Source organism: Mauremys reevesii, linkage group 11 (assembly GCF_016161935.1).
Source record: "Mauremys reevesii isolate NIE-2019 linkage group 11, ASM1616193v1, whole genome shotgun sequence".
NCBI classification, from domain to species: Eukaryota; Metazoa; Chordata; order Testudines; family Geoemydidae; genus Mauremys; species Mauremys reevesii.
In genome coordinates, this window is record NC_052633.1 from 21,853,115 (window position 1) to 21,877,626 (window position 24,512).

Here is a 24,512-nt window from a genome sequence, read left to right on the forward strand (position 1 = left end):
TCTGTTGTGTGTGTGGTCAGTAAAAGTTCCACGCCAATTTTTATAATGACAACAGTTTGAATCTTTTACCCTTCTCTCCTGCAAACTAATTCCACTTCTCTGCGCTGTGAGGCCCTGGGGCCTGTTTGCCTGTGAGCCGGCACCCGGGTTTGTACAACCCCGTGGGTTCCTTCAGGATGAAAGGGCTTATACAAATGTAAAATAGTCTATTGCCACACACAGCAAACAAACCATCAGGGACGAAACAAGCGGCAAAACATACTGTTCCCTGTGTGAAATCCTTAAAAGGAATACATTAGTCTCAACTCTGTTAAACTGCTGTCAGCATGTCTGCGGCTGCTTTTTGCTTTAACATGTGTGCTGCTTGTCTAGAAAACTGACATTTTAATGGACACGCATAATGTTGGGAGGATTGGTATGGCAGGACTGTTAAGTATAAAGCTAAATAAGGGCCAAAAAGACCTGTAAGAGCTTTGGTAAAAGCTGTTTCCTATTTCAGTCCCTTTGATTTCCAGCGCTCACTCTTTTTCATAGATCATACTTCTCTTTATGCCGCAGGACTACTGAAATAGCTTGAAATAGTGCTATAATCAATGCCTCTCCCTCCCACTTCGCACATGAAACTGATCTGACCTGTCTTTGCACAAAATAAGCAACAGTTGCAAACGGGAAATAAAAGTACAGTGTGCCACTTCCAGTTGTTTTTTTTTAAAGAAGTAAAAATAACAATTGTCGTAGTGTTACAATAAGGGGAATGCTCAGAAAACCAGAGAGTTATATTGAAATGAATCTGCAGTAGATAACCTAGGCAAAATTCCACCCACACATTCTTTACAATTGGAGACTTAAGTTACAAACTGTCTCTGGTTTTGCCCTGGACACCAGTGGGAGCAGAACTGGGTCCTTTTTTGGCTTTACATCTTGGCAAGGAGTTCCCCAGGGCTCACAAGGACGGGTGTCTTTAATTCTCGATGGGGTCCCACTTAGCCAAGGAGATGAAAATAGGTGCTGCCTTTACCATACCATACCACAGCTTTATGGGGGGGGGGGAGGGGGGACGGGGGACTCTAACAGGCTGGTCTGCCCAGAGTGGCTAGCCCAGCCCTATTCAGCCAGCAGTGCAGTAATTAACTGCCTCTCAGTCTGAGGGGGGTGGGACTAATGGGGTCATGTGTTACTATGGCAAACACCTGGGCCTTATGATGTAAAGGCTTAAGAGACAGCAGTAAGAAGACACTGTGATAGGAACCATAGGGAGTAGTGTAGACTCCTGTAGGAGGCTCTGAGATGGGGCCTTTAAGAAATAGGGAGGTCCCTGAGCGAAGCTGCTGGAGTTTCCTGAGGGGAGGCAAGATGGGGAGAATTTGTGAGGCCCAAGAAAGTGAGAACCAACTTTGGGTGGATTTTAGATAGTTTGTTTGGGGGTTTAAACTGGACTTTTGTTACCCAGGATGGAGACTGATATTTAAACGTGAGCTGGCTGGATCACTATGTCTCCAAGAAGACGACTGTGGATGAAGCACGATGGCTGAGAAAAGGAAGCACTCGAGAGAAGAATCCCTGCAACACCTTTGCCCTGCCACCAGGGATACTGTGGTGGTGAGTAGAACTGCTTACTGGGGCTTTCAAAGGGAAACACGTGGCCAGGCTGGTCTGTAACTCCCCCAGCATGGGGCTAGAGGTGGCCCTGAGGGCTAGCAGGAAAAGCAGCTCTCAGGAGGGTATGTGTTAAAGTAGGCTATGCCTTGTGTTGTTTGCTTAGTGTTGTTGCTTTTTATGTTACGCCTCTCCATTATGCAAAGCAAAGGCACCGTTGTCATTTTAAAATAAGGCTGAATTTGATAAGCTGAAGATTTGGTGAGAAAACATTGGCATGGTGTGCCCAATTGTGCTATTGAGGGGCATAGGCTGCTTTTTAAATCCGTTCTGTCCAGCACTGCCACCCCATGGCACTGGCTGGCCTCATGGTTAGCAGGCTCTCCCCAGAGGCTATGCAGTGATTGGCTGTGGCAAATAAATTGCCCTCCACTAGCAGAGTTGGTTCCATTCAACCCTCATTTCTGAGGTACCACAGCAGGGCAGTGTGGAGTGATTGTGCAGTCATGTGCTAGTGAGGAAGGACTAATTTTCCCTCTAAGGGCTACTAGGAAAATATTTAGCTTTTTAAACCAACTTCTAAAAAAGTTGTGTGTGAATTCAGGGCTCACCAAAGGTACCCAACTGTCAGCTCTGGGGAGTGAAATCCTCTACCAGACAGTAGAATACGTAGTTCCTGAGCAGTGTCATATCCGCTCCCTCTCCACTGCTTTCCCAGTGTGTCTCACCAGGGAGCACCAGTAGGAGGGAGAGGGTAATTCAGTCGCCATGTCTATGTGATCACTGGAATCTGCTGAAACTGCTGGCAAGATTGTCAATAGCAGAGCTGGTTGAAATCTGGAATTTCCATCCCATGGGAAATTCTGAAATTTGGTTTAGTTCTGACACAGGACAAAAAGTTCAAATCTGAGAATGTTGGAAAATGAAACATTTCAAAGGTAATTTGTTTTGACCTTTCTGTTTTAACTTTGATACTGTAATACAGCGTAAGTTGAAACTATAAAGTCCAAATGAAACATTTTGACCTTGTTAAAATGATGACATCCCACAAAAATTGTGTGTGTGTGTGTGTGTGGGGGGGGAGTTCCTGTGAAATGTTTCAATTTTGTGGAATCAGCATTTTCTGGAAAAAAAACTGTTCTGTCGGAAAACTTTTGACCAGCTCTAGTGGATAGAGCACTGGACTGGGACTTGGGAGATCTGTTTCCAGTTCGGCCACTGACCTGCTGGGTGACCTGGGACAAGTAACTTCCCCACTCTGTGCCTCAGTTTCCCTATTTGTAAAAGGGGGATAATGATACATCATCTTTGTAAAGTATTTGAGATATACTGATGAAAGCAGCTATAGAAGAGCTAGATATTACTACTACTACTACTGCCATTTATTTATTACCACCAGTTAGTCAATTGGCTTGGTGGTGGCTTTTGAGATGTGGACATTGTCCCTTGGGGAATTGGATTGAAAGACCATCAAACTCATTTGCAATAGGCGACCCAACAGCCATCAGATCTGAACTTTCAGCTTCTACTCACCTGGATTGCATTTTAATTTAACACCTAGAGTTGAGAAGTCCAATATCTCATTGCCAAGATATAGCTAGATTTGCGTTCTTGAGACATTCCTTTAAGACCTTAGTTAGAATGGAGAAAGTGTCCCCTTACTCCAGATCTTAGAAATAAAAACTTCTGGGAAGCTAAGGAAATGCTGTCCATGTATAGTACAACTTCTGTTATCCAAAACTTCTGGTTAGCCAGAACATGTTCCTGGATAGCTCTTATTTCCAGCTAAAATTCTCTTGATTACCTGAAACCTCAAGTATCTAAATTCAGTGTGACCACAACAGTTAGCTAACCTAGGCTGTACTGCTTTTAATGTCTGATATTTAGGTATCTGGGGCTGGTTTTTGATAAGACTCTCTTGCTTTCAATTATTTAATTCACTACTATGTTCCATTTCTGTCAAAGGGGACACCCTTCACCCAGGGTAAGAATCATTGCTAGGTGCTAGCATTATGAAGTATATGTTAAAAAGGGCACTTTCAGAACTGTCTATAACAAAGATTTCCTTGTATCAGAGGGGTAGCCGTGTTAGTCTGGTTCTGTAGAAGCAGCAAAGAATCCTGTGGCACCTTATAGACTAACAGACGTTTTGCAGCATGAGTTTTCGTGGGTGAATACCCACTTCTTCGGATGCAAGTAGTGGAAATTTCCAGGGGCAGGTTTATATATGCAAGCAAGAAGCAAGCTAGAGATAACGAGGTTAGTTCAATCAGGGAGGATGAGGCCCTGTTCTAGCAGTTGAGTGAAAACCAAGAGAGGAGAAACTGGTTCTGTAGTTGGCAAGCCATTCACAGTCTTTGTTTAATCCTGAGCTGATGGTGTCAAATTTGCAGATGAACTGGAGCTCAGCAGTTTCTCTTTGAAGTCTGGTCCTGAAGTTTTTTTGCTGCAGGATGGCCACCTTAAGCTCTGCTATTGTGTGGCCAGGGAGGTTGAAGTGTTCTCCTACAGGTTTTTGTATATTGCCATTCCTAATATCTGATTTGTGTCCATTTATCCTTTTCCTTAGAGACTGTCCAGTTTGGCCGATGTACATAGCAGAGGGGCATTGCTGGCATATGATGGCATATATAACATTGGTGGACATGCAGGTGAATGAACCGGTGATGGTGTGGCTGATCTGGTTAGGTCCTGTGATGGTGTCGCTGGTGTAGATTTGCGGGCAGAGTTGGCATCGAGGTTTGTTGCATGGATTGGTTCCTGAGTTAGAGTTACTATGGTGCGGTGTGCAGTTACTGGTGAGAATATGCTTCAGGTTGGCAGGTTGTCTGTGGGCGAGGACTGGCCTGCCACCCAAGGCCTGTGAAAGTGTGGGATCATTGTCCAGGATGGGTTGTAGATCCCTGATGATGCGCTGGAGGGGTTTTAGCTGGGGACTGTATGTGATGGCCAGTGGAGTCCTGTTGGTTTCTTTCTTGGGTTTGTCTTGCAGTAGGAGGCTTCTGGGTACACGTCTGGCTCTGTTGATCTGTTTCCTTATTTCCTCGTGCGGGTACTGTAGTTTTGAGAATGCTTGGTGGAGATTTTGTAGGTGTTGGTCTCTGTCTGTGGGGTTAGAGCAGATGCGGTTGTACCTCAGTGCTTGGCTGTAGACAATGGATCTTGTGGTGTGCCCGGGATGGAAGCTGGAGGCATGAAGGTAGGCATAGCGGTCGGTAGGTTTTCGGTATAGGGTGGTGTTAATGTGACCATCAATTATTAGCACCGTAGTGTCTAGGAAGTGGACCTCCCGTGTAGATTGGTCCAGGCTGAGGTTGATGGTGGGGTGGAAGCTGTTGAAATCGTGGTGGAATTTTTCCAGAGTCTCCTTCCCATGGGTCCAGATGATGAAGATGTCATCAATGTAGCGTAGGTAGAGAAGGGGCGTGAGTGGACGGGAGCTGAGGAAGCGTTGTTCCAGGTCAGCCATAAAAATATTGGCATATTGTGGGGCCATGTGGGTGCCCATAGCGGTGCCACTGATCTGGAGATATATATTGTCATCAAATTTGAAATAGTTGTGTGTGAGGATAAAGGCACAGAGCTCAGCAACCAGATTTCCTTGGACTGTGTATGAGAACAGTCAAGTGGGCAGGGAATTACTCACCTAACTTCGCATGTAGAGTCTGGTTTTATTGATGTGCTCTGGGCCAAATCCCGGTCCCACAGAAATCAAAGGGAGTTTGGCCATATCTTTCAATGGGATCGGGCTTTGGCATTTCAAGTGCCTTTTAATTTGAAGGATGCATAAGATCAGCAGTCCACATTGGTGGTGGTTTTTGTTCCAAGGGCTCCATTCTGGCTCCCCTTCTACACAGATGTGAGCGTTGAGGAGAGGGTGGAAGGCGCAATCTACTCTCCTTTGTTCAGCTGGACAGCAGGCAGCCAGACTTTGGGTGCTCTGTGCTTTCTGAAAGCCCACTGGGGAAGCCGTAGCACTGCCAATGACACGAGGAACCCCAAAGGTACGGTAGTAGGCCCAGTCTAAGCTCTGTGCTCACATTGCACCTCCAAGTAGGAAGTGTAGAAGCTAGTTCTGTATTATCTTCCCAGCAGCATTCAAATGTGCAGTGCCCACACAATCCCCTATAGCACAGTGGCCGAATGGTATGGGATTAAAGCACTGGACAGGACTCTGGGAAATATAGGTTTAATTCCCTGCCTGCTGCAGACTTCCTGTCTGACCTCAGGCAAGTCAGTCTCTCTGTGCCTCAGTTCCCAATCTGTAAAATGGGGATAATAGCACCTTCATTTTCTCCCATCCTTTTTCTGTCCTGTCTAACAGGAAGCTCTTTTGGGGCGGAGTCTCCCATGCTATGCACGTGTTATGGGGCTAGCTCCATGGAGCCCTGAGCTCAGCACAACTGATGAATTATTAAAACGTGAGCCCTAGGGGTCTCAATTAATCCCATGCAAAGTCAGATTTAAGGCTGTAAATCCAGCCCAGCAGTCATGTTCTCCAAACAGGCTGCAGCGTACAGCAGCGCGAGTTAAGGCCAAAGGGGGGACCTGTGCTCATAGCATTCGTTCTGCCTTTCCTTGCTTTTGTGGATTTACATCCTTCACCTTGATGCTGTAGGTTGGACTCCTGGTATATTGTTTGCCTTTCTCTATTGACTTTCCATATTCAGTATGAGAAACTTCCATTCTGAATGCAGCAGGAGCCGCACTTCAAGTAGCTGCCCCTCCCCACAACATTAGGGAATATATCTGCATGCAGCAGCTCCTTTGGTTGTAATGCCAAACTGTGCAAGGGCCATCTCATGCTATAGCCCTTAAAAAGCCTTTTCAGCATGGAAGGAAGAAAACAAACTGCACCCTGGAAGTGAGGTATTGAAAGCTCACAGTGAGTAACAGGAAACACCCTTTTTAATCATGACTAACTTGAAAGGTAGCTGGAGTTATTAACTTAAATGCATAGAGATGAAAAAACATGGGTTGTCAATAGACAGGACACAAATGATAAAACAATTATCCCATACAGCAGGCTGCTTTCCAAGTCCAACAAACTCAGTATAAGGTGGGCAGATAAGCAGCATTCTTGGGGCCTGCTTTGCCGCTGGCACCAAATACCTTAGCTAGAAGGCCAGAGGGTGGCCTCTAGTGCCACCACATTCAGAGCTGTAGATCAAACAAATCAACAATAGTCTTCATACAACACGATGCCTCACACGTCACCAAACAAGGAAGGCTGAACAAGGTGGCTGAGGGCAAACCAAATCAAAGTGCTCTACACCATCCTCCCTAAACTCGGCACGGACTCAGTCTGGAGAGAGCCCTGAGGAGCTGAGTGCGAATCTCCAGGGGTGAGTGACATTTAAACTCTGCCATGTGACCAGCTGAATCCCTCCAAGGATAGAAGCACTATAGCAAGGACTAAGATGGCAACTCACTGAATGTGATATTAAATTTCTAAGGCATGATAACTCCTCTCAAAGAAAAGAGAACCAACCCCCATGAGCCACGTTCAAAGGGGAGGCTAACATGGAGAAAGTGATTTAGTTTTTTTGTATGGTCGTGGCTCCAACAGAAATGAGGGTCCCGTCATGCCTGGTGCTGTTACTGGTAGACAAGACAGGTAACAGGTTGAAGGGAGAAACAGAAGCTCGCAGAGGCAGAGGCTGGCAGATGCTCAGTGGCAAGATGGGATTAGAATATAGGTCTCCTAAATCTCAGTCCAATACCCTAATTTTTGGGACCCTGCTGTCTCCCAGCTTTAGTTCCTCAGCATCCCATCCCAATGTGTGCAGAGAGTGTGTTACACTAACGTAGATTCTCTTACAAGAGCACATCAATGACTCTGTAAACTGGTCTATGGGTTTCTAATTCTATGCAATTTACCCCACCTTTCACATCACCTCTGAGATTGGCCCCTCAGTCTCTCCCTCGTGGCAGCATTAGAAATCAAGGAACGCATTTTCAGGCTTGTGTAACTTAGTGCTACTCCAGTGACTTCAATTAAGCAAAATCAATTTATAGCTGCGGGGAGTTTGGCCCTGAGAGTTTTTCAGGTGGGTTGCTCTGCCACCTCTTTAAAATCCCAGGGCTGAATCCTGAAGCAATTACAAAACACATTGTCTTCAATAGTACCTGGATTTGGTCCTCTAACTGAGCTTTGTATATTTTATTTCCAAAACTTGAGGCCCTTTTCTCCTTGCCAGGATACTGGATGCCTTTAGAAGCAGGAAGCTGGCATTTGGGGAAGGGTGGATTCATATTTGATGGACTCAGTCTTTTAAAACGACATTTTGTCATATAAATAATCTCTGTGCTTGTTGTCTTTATGGAAATAGACTTAATTCCAGTCGGGACATCACACATTGATCTAAACACTCCTCTGTGCTGGATCAATTTGCATTAAGAGATGACTATTCTTGCATTGCTGTTCATCATATTGAAAGAAGTAAATGTTTAGTTACAGGCGAAAGTCCTGCATTTTGCTGTAAGATAGTCAACAATGCAGCCTATGCCTTGGACAATTTTCAGCTATAACTCCTACAAACTATTTGGAAATATCATCCCCTTCCACAGGCTCTTCAGTTCCCCCTTCAAAGAGCTCCTTTGCGGCGTCCCACTTGCTGGGTACACTGACAGAACGCCTGCTACTGAAACACACGAGAGGGAACTGAGCAGAATCATAACATTGCTGTAATGGAAGGGGCATTTCAAGTTCTGTTCAGGGTCATGTTTCCAAAAGGGAAACCTCTACTTTCCCTAGAAGGCTGCCTGCTAGAACGTGACAGTCTAGATGTGGGAACAGATGAAAAATGTGGATTGCCTGGTTTGAGATAATGATCTCACCCGTGAAGAAACAAAGTGGTTCGGGGAGTGGGGGAGAGTTGTACAGTGCCTTGTTCCTTAACCTCGTAATTTACAGCAATACTGGACAGCAAGGGACCTTTAGTAACTTTTTGACAAGGGAAATGGACTTTTCATTTGGACAAACCACGTATCTGAAGAGAGACAGGCTGTGAGGTGGAAGAGGGAGCATGCTAGGGGAATTGGCGGCTCTTGCATGGCATCACACCACCAGGACTTAAAGGAATAAGTTCTTGGTCCATCTGGACAGCGATAGGCAGCCCTACACAGCCCATGTCTGTGGCCCAAACCCCCCTGTTTGTAGGAAAAGTAAAGGGAAATCTCTGCTTTCAGTGACTAAAAACAGTACACGTCTAGCTCTTGGGAATAGAAACCCACAGAAAGTGATCATTGGGGCTGGGAGCTCCCTGCTGATCTTCCCCCACCAGGCCTGGGCTCTGGGGCTAGGAATAGCAATGGCCTGGGACCTCTTGAATTTAAGGAAGCCCACGAATGATAACTGTATGGGGCAGTGCCCAAGCTATGGCTGCTGACAGCTCCCTGACACCCCCTCACTAGAGCAAAAGTTCTCAAAATTGGTGACCTAAACCTGGGTGCTTTAATCCAGCGGAAGGGTGTGTTTAACTTGATACACCCTCACTTGAACGTTGGGGCCTTCACTCCTCTGCAGCTACACTGGGTCAGACCAGGGTCCATCCTGCCCAGTATCCTGTCTCTGACAGTGAGCTGTACCAGAGTTTCAGGGGGAGCGTACATAACAGACAATGATGGAGTGATCCACCCCGGTCTTCCACTCCTGCTTCTGGTACTCAGAGGCTTAGGGTCGCTCTGCTCATGAGGCTCTGTCCCTGATTGACTTGGCTAATAGCCACTAACAGGCCTATCCTGCATGAACTTATCTAATTCTTTTTTGAATCCAGTTATATTTTTGGCCATCCCCCAGCGATGAGTTCCACTGGTTACTTGTGCATTGTGTGAAGAAGTACATCCCCTTGTTTCTATTAAACCTGTTGCCTATTAATTTATTGGGTGACCCCTGACTTTTGTATTGTGGGAAAGGGAAAATAACCCTTTTTTCTTCACATTGTTCATGATTTTATAGATCTCTATCATATCCCACCTTGTCATCTCTTTTCTAAGCTGAACAACCCTAATCTTTTTAGTCTCTCCTTGTAGAGAAGCTGTTCCATACTCTTGACTATCTCTGGTGGCCCTTCTCTGAACCTTTTCCAATTCCACTATCTTTTTTTGCGATAGGGTGACCAGAACTGCACACAGTATTCAAGGTGTGGGCCTACCATGAATTAATAGGGTAGCATTATGATATTCTCTTCTTTTCCATCCCTTTCCTAATAGCTAGTAAAGCACTGGTAGCCTCCTTTGACCGCTGCTGTGTAGATAGCATCTGTAAAAATGTCAATAACATTTACCGGCTTTGGAGGGCTTGGGACAATCTAGTTCTGGGTTGTCCAGTGCTACATATTCTTAAAACTTAACAGAATGTATGCAAAGCCCCACCCCCTCTCTGAAACCTAGTGCCTCTAAATCCCAGCACATTGCAAAAATGTCCTTTTTCAAAACTCTTCCAAACACTGAAAAGTGTTTTCATGTGTCAAATAACATCCCATCCTGTCCCGTATCCTTTACAAAGGAGGTGGGTAGCAGTATAAATAGGGCCCTACCAAATTCAAGGTCCGTTTTGGTTGATTTCACAGTCAGAGGATTTTTAAAATAGTAAATTTCATGATTTCAGCTATTTAAATCTGAAACTTCACGGTGTTGTGATTGTAGGGGTCCTTATTCAAAAAGGTGTTGGGGGAGGGGGTGTCGCAAGGTTATAATGGGGGAGGGGTTGTGGTACTGCTACCCTTACTTCTGCTCTGCTGCAGGCGGCAGCTGCCTTCAGAGCTGGGCAGCTGGAGAGTGGCGGCTGCTGGCCAGGATCCCAGCTCTGAAGGCAGAACCGCCACCAGCAGCAGCGCAGAGTAAGGATGGCATGATATGGTATTGCCACCCTTACTTCCGGGCTTCTGCCTGCAGAGCTGAGCTGTCAGTCAGCAACTGCCACTCTCCGGCCACCCAGCTCTAAAGGCAGTGCTGAAATAGGGGTGGCAATACCATGATTCCCGCCCCCCGCAAAAAACCTAGTGACCCCCCCTGCAAGTCCCTTTTGGTTCAGGACCCCCAATTTGAAAAACACTAGTCTCCCCTGTGAAATCTGTATAGCATATGGGAACAAAAGACCAGATTTCACAGGGTGAGACCAGATTTCAGGGTCCGTGATGCATTTTTCATGGCTTTGGATCTGGTTGGGCCCTAATTCTAAAACACTCTGAGAACTATGGATGAAAAGTGCCATCTAAGAATGAGGTTTTTGCTGTTTTTTTAATTCTTCTTTCATTCATGTTTGTGTATATTTATAAGCAGGATCAGATGCTGGACCTCCTGTAGCATTGTTTGTCAGGCTTCCATGCCATTTGGATACCTGCCTTTCAATTCCCACTCAAATGTATGCTGTGTATTAAATGTGCATAGGGATATATACTCTCCCTGTAACAATCCTGTACATTTTTGAGGCCCTCAGTGGAAGGAACCACACAGCACTTTCCGCATGTGACCCAAACACAAGTTTCAAGCCTCACTTCTGAGGGATTACTATATCCCTATTTACAAGCAGGGAGACTGAGTCACCGAGACATTAAGGAATTGATTTTTCCAGAAGGATTTAGGAGCTCAGTCACCATCGAAAGTGAAAGAATTGGACTTGTGCTCCTAAATCCCTCAGGTACTTTAAAAAAAAAATGCATGACTTGTGTAAGGCCAAACTTGTCTAAGGTGGCAAAGCCAGGACTAGGACTTGGGGTGAAATAAGTAGAGTTTTGCCATTGACCTCGGTGAGGCTCGGGGGTCTCACCCTAGATCTCCTGAGTCGTGGTCCTGTGCCTAGCCACAGAGCTGTCTTTGCCCTTTGGGAAGGCACGTTCACCTTCTAACCAACCGCTGCTTTTCTGATGCTCAGCCTCTCACTCTTATGCCTCTTTCTAGCCTGCCCACAATGCTCTGTCCTATATGCTGAGCAACCTCTCTACTAAAACCTTTTTCTTTGCTCATCCTTCCAGAACCGATCTCCCCTCTGGTGCTGTTGGCTCTCACTTTTACACCTGGTCATCTGTTTGCATATAATTCGTTTGATGCAGATTATACAATGTTGGGAAAGGGCTTGTCTTCTCGCATAGCTCCATAGATGCACATAGCATTTTACAGCCATCTAAGCAATGGCTTGTGTCTTGTCATGCTAGGACCATCGCACCAGCTGTGTGAATCAACAGCATAGTCCCAAATGTGCATGCTCCTGACTGCTTCTGAAGTTCCCAGACCATTTTCTGATGGCTCAGGGTCCCTGCAGCTCCGTGCACAGGGAGCTCAGCCCTGCTACCACTGACTGCACATGGGAGGCATGGTCCCCTGAATGGGGACACACCGGTGCAGTGCTTGGAGGGGGTCTCCAGCCCTGCAAACCAGCTCTCATTGGGTGTACTACCCTTTGCAATATCTCCAGCCCCGTTGCCTCAGAAATAGTTTTAAATCAGCTCGGATTGAATCTTTCCTCTGCTCATTTTGACATTACCCCCTAATGCTCCTGTGCAGTTAGGCTGCAGGAACCAAATTCGCAGTCCTGCTGTAATTCTGTTGAAGGCTATGTGCTGTTTAGGAAAGACAGACATAAAGGCAAAGGAGGTGGAGTAGCATTGTATGTCAATGATGAGGTTAACTGTAAAGAAATAAGAAGGGATGGAATGGATAAGACAGAGTCTGTCTGGGCAAAAATCATATTGGGGAAGAAAGCTACTGGAGCCTCCCCTGAGCTAGTGCTTGGGGTGTGCTATAACAGCTGGGATCTGATTTGGATATGGATAGAGACCTTTTCAATGTTTTTAATGAAGTAAATACTAATGGGAATTGTGTGATCATGGGAGACTTTAACTTCCCAGATATAGACTGGAGGACAAGTGCTAATAATAATAATAGGCTCAGATTTTCCTAGGTGCGATAGCTGATGAATTCCTTCACCAAGTAGTTGCTGAACCAACACGAGGGGATGCCATTTTAGATTTGATTTTGGTCAGTAGTGAGGACCTCATAGAAGAAATGGTTGAAGGGGACAACCTTGGTTCGAGTGACCATGAGCTAATTCAGTTTAAACTAAATGGAAGGATAAACAAAAATAGTTCTGATTAGGATTTTTTATTTCAAAAGGGCTAATTTAAAGAATTAAGGAAATCTGTTAGGGAAGTGGATTGGACTGAAGAACTTGGGGATCTAAAGGCGGAGGAGGCCTGGAATTACTTCAAGTCAAAGTTGCAGAAACTATCAGAAGCCTGCATCCCAAGAAAGGGGAAAAAAATCATAGGCAGGAGTTGTAGACCAAGCTGGATGAGCAAGCACCTCAGAGAGGTGATTAAGAAAAAGCAGAAAGCCTAGAAGGAGTGGAAGATGGGAGTGATCAGCAAGTGTTCTGACCTTTTTGAGGTCAGAACATGTAGGGATAAAGTGAGAAAGGCCAAAAGCCATGTAGAGTTGGACCTTGCAAAGGGAATTAAAACCAATAGTAAAAGGTTCTATAGCCATATAAATAAGAAAACAAAGAAAGAAGAAGTGGGACTGCTAAACAAAGAGGATGGAGTGGAGGTTAAGGATAATTTAGGCATGGCCCAATATCTAAACAAATACTTTGCCTCATCTTTAATGAGGCTAATGAGGAGTTTAGGGATAATGGTAGGATGACAAATGGGAATGAGGATATGGAGGTAGATATTGCCACATCCGAGGTAGAAGCCAAACTTGAACAGCTTAATAGGACTAAATCAGGGGTCCCAGATAATCTTCAGCCAAGAATATTAAAGGAACTGGCACATGAAATTGCAAGCCCATTAGCAAGAATTTTTAATGAATCTGTAAACTCAGGGGTTGTACTGTATGACTGGAGAATTGCTAACATAGTTCCTATCTTTAGGAAAGGGGAAAAAAAGTGATCTGAGTAACTATAGGCCTGTTAGTTTGACATCTGTAGTATGTAAGGTCTTGGAAAAAAATTTGAAGGAGAAAGTAGTTAAGGACATTGAGGTCAATGGTAATTGGGACAAAATACAACATGGTTTTACAAAAGGTAGATCGTGCCAGAACAACCTGATCTCCTTCTTTGAGAAGGTAACAGATTTTTTAGACAAAGGAAATGCAGTGGATCTAATTTACCTCGATTTCAGTTAGGCATTTGATATGGTTCCACATGGGGAATTATTAGCTAAATTGGAAAAGATGGGGATCAATATGAAAATTGAAAGGTGGATAAGGAACTGGTTAAAGGGGAGACTACAATGGGTCATCCTGAAAGGTGAATTGTCAGGCTGGAGGGAGGTTACTAGAGGAGTTCCTCAGGGATCGGTTTTGGGACCAATCTTATTTAATCTTTTTATTACTGACCTTGGCACAAAAAGTGGGAATGTGCTAATAAATTTGCAGATGACACAAAGCTGGGAGGTATTGCTAATACAGAGAAGGACTGGGATATCATACAGGAAGATCTGGATGACCTTGTAAACTGGAGTAATAGTAAGAGGATGAAATTTATTAGTGAAAAGTTCAAGGTCATGCATTTAGGGATTAATAACAAACTATTGTTATAAGCTGGGAAGGCATCAGTTGGAAGTAATAGAGGAGGAGAAGGACCTCAGAGTACTGGTTGATCACAGGATGACTATGAGCCGCCAATGTGATATGGCTGTTAAAAAAGCTAATGTGGTCTTGGGATGCATCAGGTGAGGTATTTCCAGTAGAGATAAGGAGGTGTTAGTACTGTTCTACAAGGCACTGGTGAGACCACATCTGGAATACTGTGTGCAGTTCTGGTCTCCCATGTTTAAGAAGGATGAATTCAAACTGGAACAGGTTCAGAGAAGGGCTACTAGGATGACCCGAGGAATGGAAAACCTGTCACATGAAAGGAGACTCAAAGAGCTTGGCTTGTTTAGCCTAACCAAAAGAAGGCTGAGGGGAGATATGATTGCTTTTTATAAATATATCAGAGGAATAAATACCAGGGAGGGAGAGGAATTATTTAAGCTCAGTACCAGTGTGGACACAAGAACAAATGGATATAAACTGGCTATCAGGAAGTTTAGACTTGAAATTAGATGAAGGTTTCTAACTATCAGAGGAGTGAAGTTCTGGAACAGTCTTTCAAGGGGAGTAGTGGGAGCAAAAGATACATCTGGCTTCAAGACTAAACTTGATAAGTTTATGGAGGGGATGGTATAATGTGATAGCCTAATTTTGGCAATTAATTCGTCTTTGACTACTAGGGGTAAATATGCCCAATGGCTTGTGATGAGATGTTAGAGGGGTGAGATCTGAGTTACTACAGAGAATTCTTTCCTGGGTGTCTGGCTGGCGAGTCTTGCCCACATGCTCAGGGTTTAACTGATTGCCATATTTGGGGTCGGGAAGGAATTTTCCTCCAGGGCAGATTGGCAGAAGCCCTGGGGTTTTTTCGCCTTCTCCTGTAGCGTGGGGCACGGGTAACTTGCTGGAAGGTTCTCTGCACCTTCAAGTCTTTAAATCATGATTTGAGGACTTCAGTGGCTCAGACACAGGTTTGATTCAGGAGTGGGTAGGTGAGATTCTGTGGCCTGCATTGTGCAGGAGGTCAGACTAGATGATCATAATGGTCCCCTCTGACCTTAAAGTCTGTGATTCTATGATACTGCCTTCTTAAATAATGATTGATATAATATACAATGTGACTCCCACCGTACTGCACCTTGTGTGCAACCTGCACCACAAAATGCAAGAGACAGAAATAATGTTAAATTCTGCATGATCCATTGTATAGCGAGGCATGAAAAATGGGGCCATGCTGTATGACAAGATGGTAGGGTGACCAGATGTCCCGATTTTATAGGGACAGTCCTGATTTTTTGGGTCTCTTTCTTATAGAAGCTCCTGTTACCCTCCACCTCCTGTCCCGATTTTTCACACTTGCTGTCTGGTCATCCTACAAGATGATTCTGTTGAGCATATTGTTGGTGGCCCTTTTAGGGGATCAGGAAGAATTACTCAAAGTAATGGTGCCTCAAAGATCACGGATTTTTAACTAGATTCCAGTTTTTCTTGTAGAATATTTGCATTACAGTAGCACCAGGATGCCCCATCTAGAGACGTTTGGACCCCATTGTGGTAGGTGTTTGACAAATACATCGTTAGAGACAGTCTCTGTCCCATAGAACTGAATAGACAAAAGGAAAAGGATCAGGAAAAGGAGGTACAGGATTAACTTCTAGAGTAGGGGTTAAGAACATAAGAACATAAGAATGGCCGTAACGGGTCAGACCAAAGGTCCATCTAGCCCAGTATCTGTCTACCGACAGTGGCCAATACCAGGTGCCCCAGACGGAGTGAACCTAACAGGCAATGATCAAGTCATCTCTCTCCTGCCATCCATCTCCATCCTCTGACGAACAGAGGCTAGGGACACCATTTTTACCCATCCTAGCTAATAGCCATTTATGGACTTAGCCACCATGAATTTATCCAGTCCCTTTTAAACATTGTTATAGTCCTAGCCTTCACAACCTCCTCAGGTAAGGAGTTCCACAAGTTGACTGTGCGCTGCGTGAAGAAGAACTTCCTTGTATTTGTTTTAAACCTGCTGCCTATTAATTTCATTTGGTGACCCCTAGTTCTTGTATTATGGGAAGAAGTAAATAACTTTTCCTTATCCACTTTCTCAACATCACTCATGATTTTGTATACCTCTATCATATCCCCGCTTAGTCTTCTCTTTTCCAAGCTGAAGAGTCCTAGCCTCTTTAATCTTTCCTCATATGGGACCCTCTCTAAACCCCTAATCATTTTAGTTGCTCTTTTCTGAACCTTTTCTAGTGCTAGAATATCTTTTTTGAGGTGAGGAGACCACATCTGTACACAGTATTCGAGATGTGGGCGTACCATGGATTTATATAAGGGCAATAATATATTCTCAGTCTTATTCTCTATCCCCTTTTTAATGATTCCTAACATGCTGTTTGCTTTTTTGACCGCCTCTGCACACTGCGTGGACATCTTCAGAGAACTATCCACGATGACTCCAAGATCTTTTTCCTGACTCGTTGTTGCTAAATTAGCCCCCATCATGTTGTATGTATAGTTGGGGTTATTTTTTCCAATGTGCATTACTTTACATTTATCCACATTAAATTTCATTTGCCATTTTGTTGCCCAATCCCTTAGTTTTGTGAGATCTTTTTGAAGTTCTTCACAATCTGCTTTGGTCTTAACTATCTTGAGCAGTTTAGTATCATCTGCAAACTTTGCCAACTCACTGTTTACCCCTTTCTCCAGATTTTTCTTTGTGGTCTTTCCCACCCCCAACATGCTGTAAAAACTCCACAGCCCACATATGCCACAACAATTTTTTCTGTATATAAAAGCCAGGCCCAGCATTAGGGGGTAGCAAGCAGGGCCCTGCGAAGCTAAGTTGCTTTGGCTTCAGCCCCGGGTGGCAGGGTTTGGAGCCCTGGGCTTCAGCTGCAGGGTGGTGGGGCTTGGCGGACCCCCTGAAACCTGCTGGCATCCCCCTAGGGGCCCCCAGATCCCTGGTTGAGAACCACTGTTCTAGAGAAAGGGAATTTGAAGCTCAGAGGCACAGACCCTCAACTGTATTTAGGTTCCTAACTTCCTTTGCCATGGCTGGGAGTTAGGCTCAGATCCTCGCACACATCTGGGCACCTAAGCCACTTTGCCAAGGTCCGCACATGGGAAGTCTGCGACAGAGCCCAACTCTCCTGATTTTTCCCCACCCCTGCCTCCAGTGCTGTAAGAACAAGACCATCCTTCTTGTTTTCTTATGGTTTTCTTTGGCTTCAGACTTTGTCCACTCATGTTCCCTACCTCCAGATGTGCAATTTCTGCTCTCTTCTGACTCTTGCATTGTGTAAAATACTGATGCCATTCTAAACAATAATCCAAGGAAGGAATAATGGATATTAAGAAATTGACCTCTAATGGTATAGTTAATAAACAGAGACCTCTAAACAGTCGAATCCATTCAGTTAATTGCTTATTGGCTCTATTGAGTGATTATATCCACCCCCGTTCTGTCAAATTCAGCAGCCCCTCGTCTGGTCAATTAGCCTTTGGTGTCTAAGAAGGGAAATTCTGAATTTATTGTTTGTGTGTAAGGGCTGCAGGACTGTTCCCCATGCTGTGCTTTGAGTTCGGCTGGTCGGTCAGTGCTATTTTTTTTTTTAAAGCCTGAATCCTGCAATCTGATTTGGTCAGGTGGACCCTGGCATCTGTGAAGAGTCCTACTGAAGTTAGTAGGATATTGTAAGAATGGAAGGGTCCACCCATGTGAGGAGCCAAAGTGAGGGATTTTGAGGTGGATCACAGTCAGTTCCTTAGACAAAACCACCACTGGCATATTAGTTCAGCAGAACCTTAGCTGTACTCACATTGGAGTCTATTTCGCAACCAGACGGATCAGTTGCCATTCCCTGTAAGCCTAACCCCATTTAACTTCTATTGCTTTCTACACCCCTGGACAAAATAAAGCGTTGCCTGGTAGCAAATCCTCTGCCCAACTGCTAACCATTGCCACTGTGATTCTTGAAGCATCATCCAGTCCTAGATGGATCTGAAACTGAACTGACTTGGTTTGGTGGCTTTTCCTGATGTGGAACAGCAAGCTCTCAATACTGCATTCAAGGCTCTCGCTTGCTAAAGGGTTCCAACACTTGCAGTGCAGTGATGCAGACCCTGTAATGATAGTTGGTCATGTTCAGAGAATTCAATTCAGGCTTTAAAACCCCATCAAAAAGTGAATGACTGACTATTTAAACACAGCAGTTCCTGCATGACTTGAGAGAGAAAAGAGATGGAAAAGTTATTCATGTCCCATCTGTCTGGAACTCTTGTCCCTTCCCTCCAACCTACTGAGTCACTCACTTCCACCCTTTATATCTCACTTACATTTTCCTTTCCCCTTTAGCTTACGATTAACCAACACTCACACATTGCATCATAAAACACTTTGCAGAGGGTATTAAAGTTCCATAGACAAATAAAATGTATTGCATTGTAAAAACAGATTCACAATGAAATACACCCTCCTCCCCCCAGCCCCCCCCAAAATAATCTAGCAATGCAGCATTAAGATGGTAAGGTCAAAGCCCTGCAAAGTCCGGAAATTTAGTGCCTTGGCAGTGCTAACTTGCTAGTGTTACACATGTTGTCTAGCTAATGGTGTACACTCATAGCAGAGTAAGGTGCTAAGGTTTGTACTTAGCAAGGGAAGGAGGAAAGGAAAATAATGTAACATGTGGCTGAGTTAACTCTTTTTCAGAGGAGCAAAAGTGTTGCGGGGCCAACCGTTGAAAATGTTCAACAATGAATAATCATGTAACTATATTTTCAGTGGTAAAAGGGGCACAAGACTCATTGCATGCCCAAACAAAGGCAATGCTCAGCGCGTGGGCCTGGGGTGTGGCCATCTACTTAAATACACAGGAGCCATTTCAGCATCAGGGGACAAATTGTATGTAGGTGATGCTTGGGGACCTCTATCTGAAAAATCCCTAGCATGTGGGTGCTAGCAAAGCTCCAGGAGAGACCTCTATTTGAGAGAGGAGAAGTGTTTTCCCTGCTCTCTTTGCAATGTGTGGTTGAATAGAAGGATTGGCTTATGCTAGACTCATAGATAAGAAACGTTATAGCTTGTCAGGCAGATGGTGGCCTTTACTGGGCAGGCCGTAGGAGGGGAGAAAATGGCTCTACAACACCTCTTGGAGGCCCAGAGAGAAGAAACTACAGGATAGAGTGGAAAGAGGGGAGTAGGCAATAAACCCATCCTGAAGACAGCTGTGGTAAGCAGGATCTTAGCGCTTCGTGGGGCTGCTTTGGGAGGGAGGTTATGGCAGCGGGGGAAGAAGGGGCAGGCAGATTGCAGGAACTTTGTGGGTCTGCAAATACATTCTCAGCTTGTATTTGGTCAAATTCCTCCCCCGTGTGGAGAGGCTGCACAAGACCCTCTTAAGTGGTGCACGGGCTTTGTGCTGGCCTTCTGTGTAAGGGGGGATTTCATACGTTACTGAGCAGGAGTTGAGGCTGGAGTTCCATTTAACCTCAACCCTTACATTAAGTGTGAATGTGTCTGAGGTATGGGGGAGTTGACCCATGCTGTGCCAGTGCTGTGGATCCAGCAGTTCTCCATAAAAGCATTAAATTCACTTTAGAAATAAACACAACACTCAGGCTACTCTTCATAGCCCTGTGGAATTTCATCCAGTTCCCAGAGGTACATACAAGTCATTTTATTTCATTTTTAACTACTGGTTGCTGTCCATTTCTGCAGTTGCCTTTTTATTCAGCTATCATTAGCTTCCTAGTTACTTGAACGCTAATCTGCCTGTACTCTATGGGTGGTGCGTGGCACTCATTGACACCGGTGCCAATGCAGATGAACTCCACTGAAGTCAACGATGTAACTGAGAACAGCCCTGTACTTATTGTCATTGTCAAAGGTCTTGATCCTCTGTCTGTTGAAGGCAATAGTAAAGGGTCCATTGACTTCCACAGTGCAGGGTCAGGTACAAAATGTGTTAATAGCCTTGTCATCCAAAGGTCTAAGGCCCAGGATTGCAGTCTCAAGTCAAACCGATGAGACTTGCCAATTGCATAGCATGTCTTTTCTCCTCTGATACACGGGACATGTGGATTGTAAAATGGCTAGTCGCTCACTTTTAATCAGCACAAGAAAGTTTTCATGCATTATCTCCATGTATAGTGGCGGGAGACCAGGTTGTCCTACTGAGCTTTATGCAGAACTCCCATTGACATCACTGAGAACTTTTGCTTAAATCCCAGTGGTACAATACGACCCAGTGTGTTTATTTTTCTGTACCTTCATTCTGTTGGGCATCTTGTAGTATTCTTTAAGACTTCCTTTTCAGAGGGCTTTTTAAAATGATTGTATACATATGCATGCAGTGATTGCATAGCTACCCTTGTAATATGTATGATGTCTAATGAAATTAGCTTTTTTGCTTGCCCCAGGACAACCTTTGTAAATAAGACAATAGTCTCAGTTATTTCCTGGAGTAATGTTAATGATTAACTTAAAAAAGAGAAGCAATTTTTACCTATACTATCTAATTTTTCATAGTTCTAAACAATTGGAAAGAATCTTTTTGTAATATATTGCATGTAAAAAGCTTAGTTGTGTAACATTACTGTGTAGATATGTTAGATTACAGAAGAACTACTATACTCTAAGAATTTAGGGTTGCCAGCTGGCAGAAATGATCATGTATATAAAAGCTGAAATTGAGCCAGAAAAACCTGGGTTCAAATCTGTCTCAGATGATTGTACAATAGAAAGATTAACCTGATATTCTTTTTTTGGATAATAATAAAAAGTGCCTGAGTATTTATAGCAATAAATGTCTTCCATATGTGTTGACATTGTATCTACTGAGTGCATGTATAGGAGATAATTATAATGAATGGTATCTTCAAGTAAAACAATAACTATGCTATAGGTCTACTAATTATTATGACCTGCCAACGCTTATGGACATGCTTAACTTTACTCATGAGAGTAATGCCATAGACTTCAATGGGATGACTCACATAAACAAAGTGAAGCAAAAAGAGTAAAATTTTAAAAGTTCCTAAGTCCCATTTTCAAAAGTGTCTTGGGGCCATATTTTCAAAGGTTGTATAGGGACAAAAAGATAAAGTTAGGTGCCTCGTGGGATTTTCAAAAGCACCTAAGCAGGTTGGGTGCCTAACTCCTGGAATTAGTGGTCCTGCTTGGGTACTCTTGAAGATTTCTTTAGGTGTCTAAATACCTTTGGAAATTCTGGGACTTAAGCTCCTAAGATCCAGATTTTCAAAGGTATTCAGGAGCTTCACACTCAATAGGAGTGAGGTGCCTAAATATCTTTTGAGTATCAGGACCTAAATCCTCAATGATACTTAAGTTCCAAATGACTGTCCCGTTTGAAAATGAGATTGAGGCTCCTAAATCACATGGGCACTTGTGAAACCATTGCCCTTAGTGTTTGCAGGATCGATGCCTACAGCTGGGTTAAAGGTCTGATCCTGTGAGGTGCTAAAACTCCTCAATTCCCACTAAGGTTAGTGGGAGTTGTGTGCTCAGTACTTTTCGAGAGAAGCTCAGCAGAGTCCCAGTATCAGGCTGTTCTCTAACACGTCTTAATTCAATGTGTCTCAGTTAAAACATCTTCAGCAGATGACTGGAGAGTGGAACTTTTCTGGTTGTTTAGAAAAGTCAGCACAAGATCTGTATTAAGCCTTTCACATTGTAATAAAAAGGCTATAAAAATAGAGAGAGAGGGATTTGACCAAAGTTCCAGAGTTTTGTATTCCCTTGAAATAGAGGTAAACCCACCCAGACGTCTTCCTTTTAAATACTGACTGCTGCATCTGTTTTAAACCAAAAATAATACCTTTTGATTGGAAACGTTTCAATAACATTATTGGTGCATTTTATTGAGGCGGAGGTTGCAATTATTAGCGTCACCAGGAATTTCAGACATTTAAACACAGTCTTTATTTCTTCAGAGCAAACCACATCCCTGTGCAATTATTCTTCTATCTAAATGCCTTCGAACCAAACCCTAAACCCAGAGCTGACATTTGTTGCTGGTGGTCCCTTTACAAACTAGCTCTTGAAATGTAAATATGGGATGAGCAAGCTCTGAAGAGTTTGGAGATAGTTGTGTGTGGGAGGTGTGAGAGCGCAAGATTGGGGTTAATTGCTCACCCATGGGTAGGACATGCATTGCTTGGTCAGGTACAGTAGTTTGGACTGTCTGGTTGAACCAGGCCTTGAGGAGATTAACAGAATAAAGAAGAGGGTTTGTCTGGTCATGGAAAACCGCTCCTGCAGTCACATGATCTTTTTACAGCGTCTCATTAGGAAACAAACGATACTGCATCTGTGGCAGAGAAGGGATCAAACAAACCAGCAGGAGCGAGGAAAAATAACCCACCAACCCTTCTGTACTTTAAAAATTCGCCGAATCTTTCTTAAAAGCTTTTATTTAAAATAAACAAAACCAACCCTTGTGTACTCTATAAATTCACAAAAATGTATCTAAGTTATTAGGGCCTGATACTCATTTACACTGTGGCCTTTTTTCATCACTTTGATTGTCAGGGGGCTGTGAATTTAATTCACATCCACTTCAAGGCCTCTTGACACTACCAAAACAGTGTAAAGGTGTCGCTGTGAATGAGAATCAGGCACTTAGTTTTTGGGATGAAGATTTGTATATGGTACGGGATGGGGACAAGAGAAGAACGGTCATTCATGTTGCAAGCTCTCCCTAGGAGGCTGCTTTTGGAGGACAGAAGAAGGGATGTAGGTTTGTTTAATGTAGACTCATTGGACGAGATTCTGCATTCATTGACACCATTATGAATCCAAAGTCAGTCAGTGGAATTACTTCAGCTTTACGTTGGATTAACCATACAGACCTGGGCCCAGTTGTCTCTGGATGTCTTTCCTTGTTTGAAGGTGGTGCTGTCGATAGTATTACACAGAAATGTGGGACCCTAAGGTACATTATACCTTGGTTTGCAACCCAATCGAGTTTGCCATTTTAATGCATTTTACTTTTACAAGTATACAAAATAAATGAGAGCTAGAAAAAAGCCTGACTAGATCAGCCAGTAAATCCCTGAGGGGCATGGGTCAGTGTTCATGCCACGCTCCCTGTCAGTACCTGGCTTGGGCTGGAGAAGCTAATGATGCAACCAGCGGACCCAATTTGCTGATTAATTCTGGTCACATGCCACTTGAGGCATGTTGTGGATATGCTAAGAAGATGTACATCCCTCATAGTCAATTATCTATATTATGATAGTACCCACAGCTAAGGGCCCCATTAAGCTTGGGGCTGTAAATCCTATAGCAAAGAAACAGGGCCTGCCCTAAAGGCAATATTATCCCTATTCTCTAGGGCTAGGCCTCTCTCATTCATAGGAGCATGGAATTTTTCTGTGCTGGGATATCTGACTCACAAACCGTCTGGCCCTCAAGTCTTTCTGCCTGCTTTAGGGACAACTAATAATAGTAGGACCTCGCTCTTATATTGCACTCAGGGCCGGCTCCAGACCCCAGCGCGCCAAGCAGGCGCGTGGGGCGGCATTGTCGGGGCAGGGTGGCATTTGGCTCCGGCGGACCTTCCACAGTCATGCCTGCGGGAGGTCCACCAGAGCCTGGGACGAGCGGACCTGCCGCAAACATGACTGCGGAAGGTCCCCTCTTCCCGCGGCTCCGCTTGAGCTCCTGCAGGCATGACTGCGGCGGGCGCGCTGGTTCCGCGGCTCGGACGGAGCTCCCGCAGGCATGCCTGCGGATGCTCCACCGGAGCCGCGAACCAGCGCACCCGCCGCAGACACTTCTGCCCCGGCTGCGGGACCGGGGAAGGGCGGTGCTGCTTTGGGCGCCGTAATTTATAGAGCTGCCCCTGATTGCACTCTTCACCAGTAGTGTGCAAAACACTTTACAAAGGAGGCCAGTAGCATGATCCCCATTTTACAGATGGGGGAAATTGAGGTGCAGAGAGGAGCGAAGTGACTTGTTTGAAATTGCCCAGCAGACTAGTGTCAGAGCCAGGAATAGAACCAGGTTTCCTGAGTTCCAGTCCAGTGCGTTAGCCACCTGTAGCTTTCCTTCTACCAAATGGGAGAACAGAGAAGCACTTTCCTGCACTGCTGAGCAGAGAGCCATTCAGAAGGTGCTTATATAGACCTGAATTGTGCTCTCAGATGTTTTAAATGAGATTTTCAGGCAGTCAGTGGAAGTCATGGGTGCTCAGTGTAACAGTCATGATGTTCAGCTCCATTGACTTCCTCTGGAGCTTGAGACCACTCAGCACTTTTTGTAAGGTGTTCAGCATCAGGCCCTTTGTACGTAGCTGTCGTCCAGGCAACCTCCCTCCTTTACCACCATCTCAACCTTCTCTATCAAT

The 24,512-nt window shown here is 44.5% G+C and overlaps 1 long non-coding RNA gene across 6 annotated transcripts in view; it reads left to right on the forward strand.

The window, feature by feature from the left end:
* Positions 1–1,231: 1,231 nt before the first annotated feature.
* The window catches only part of LOC120374902, a 172,970-nt gene continuing 149,689 nt past the window's right edge, over positions 1,232–24,512 (forward strand). For all 6 annotated transcript variants that reach the window (XR_005586327.1, XR_005586328.1, XR_005586325.1 and 3 more), the window contains exon 1: positions 1,232–1,599. This is a non-coding gene — a long non-coding RNA (uncharacterized LOC120374902). The remainder of the gene's footprint in view (positions 1,600–24,512) is intronic.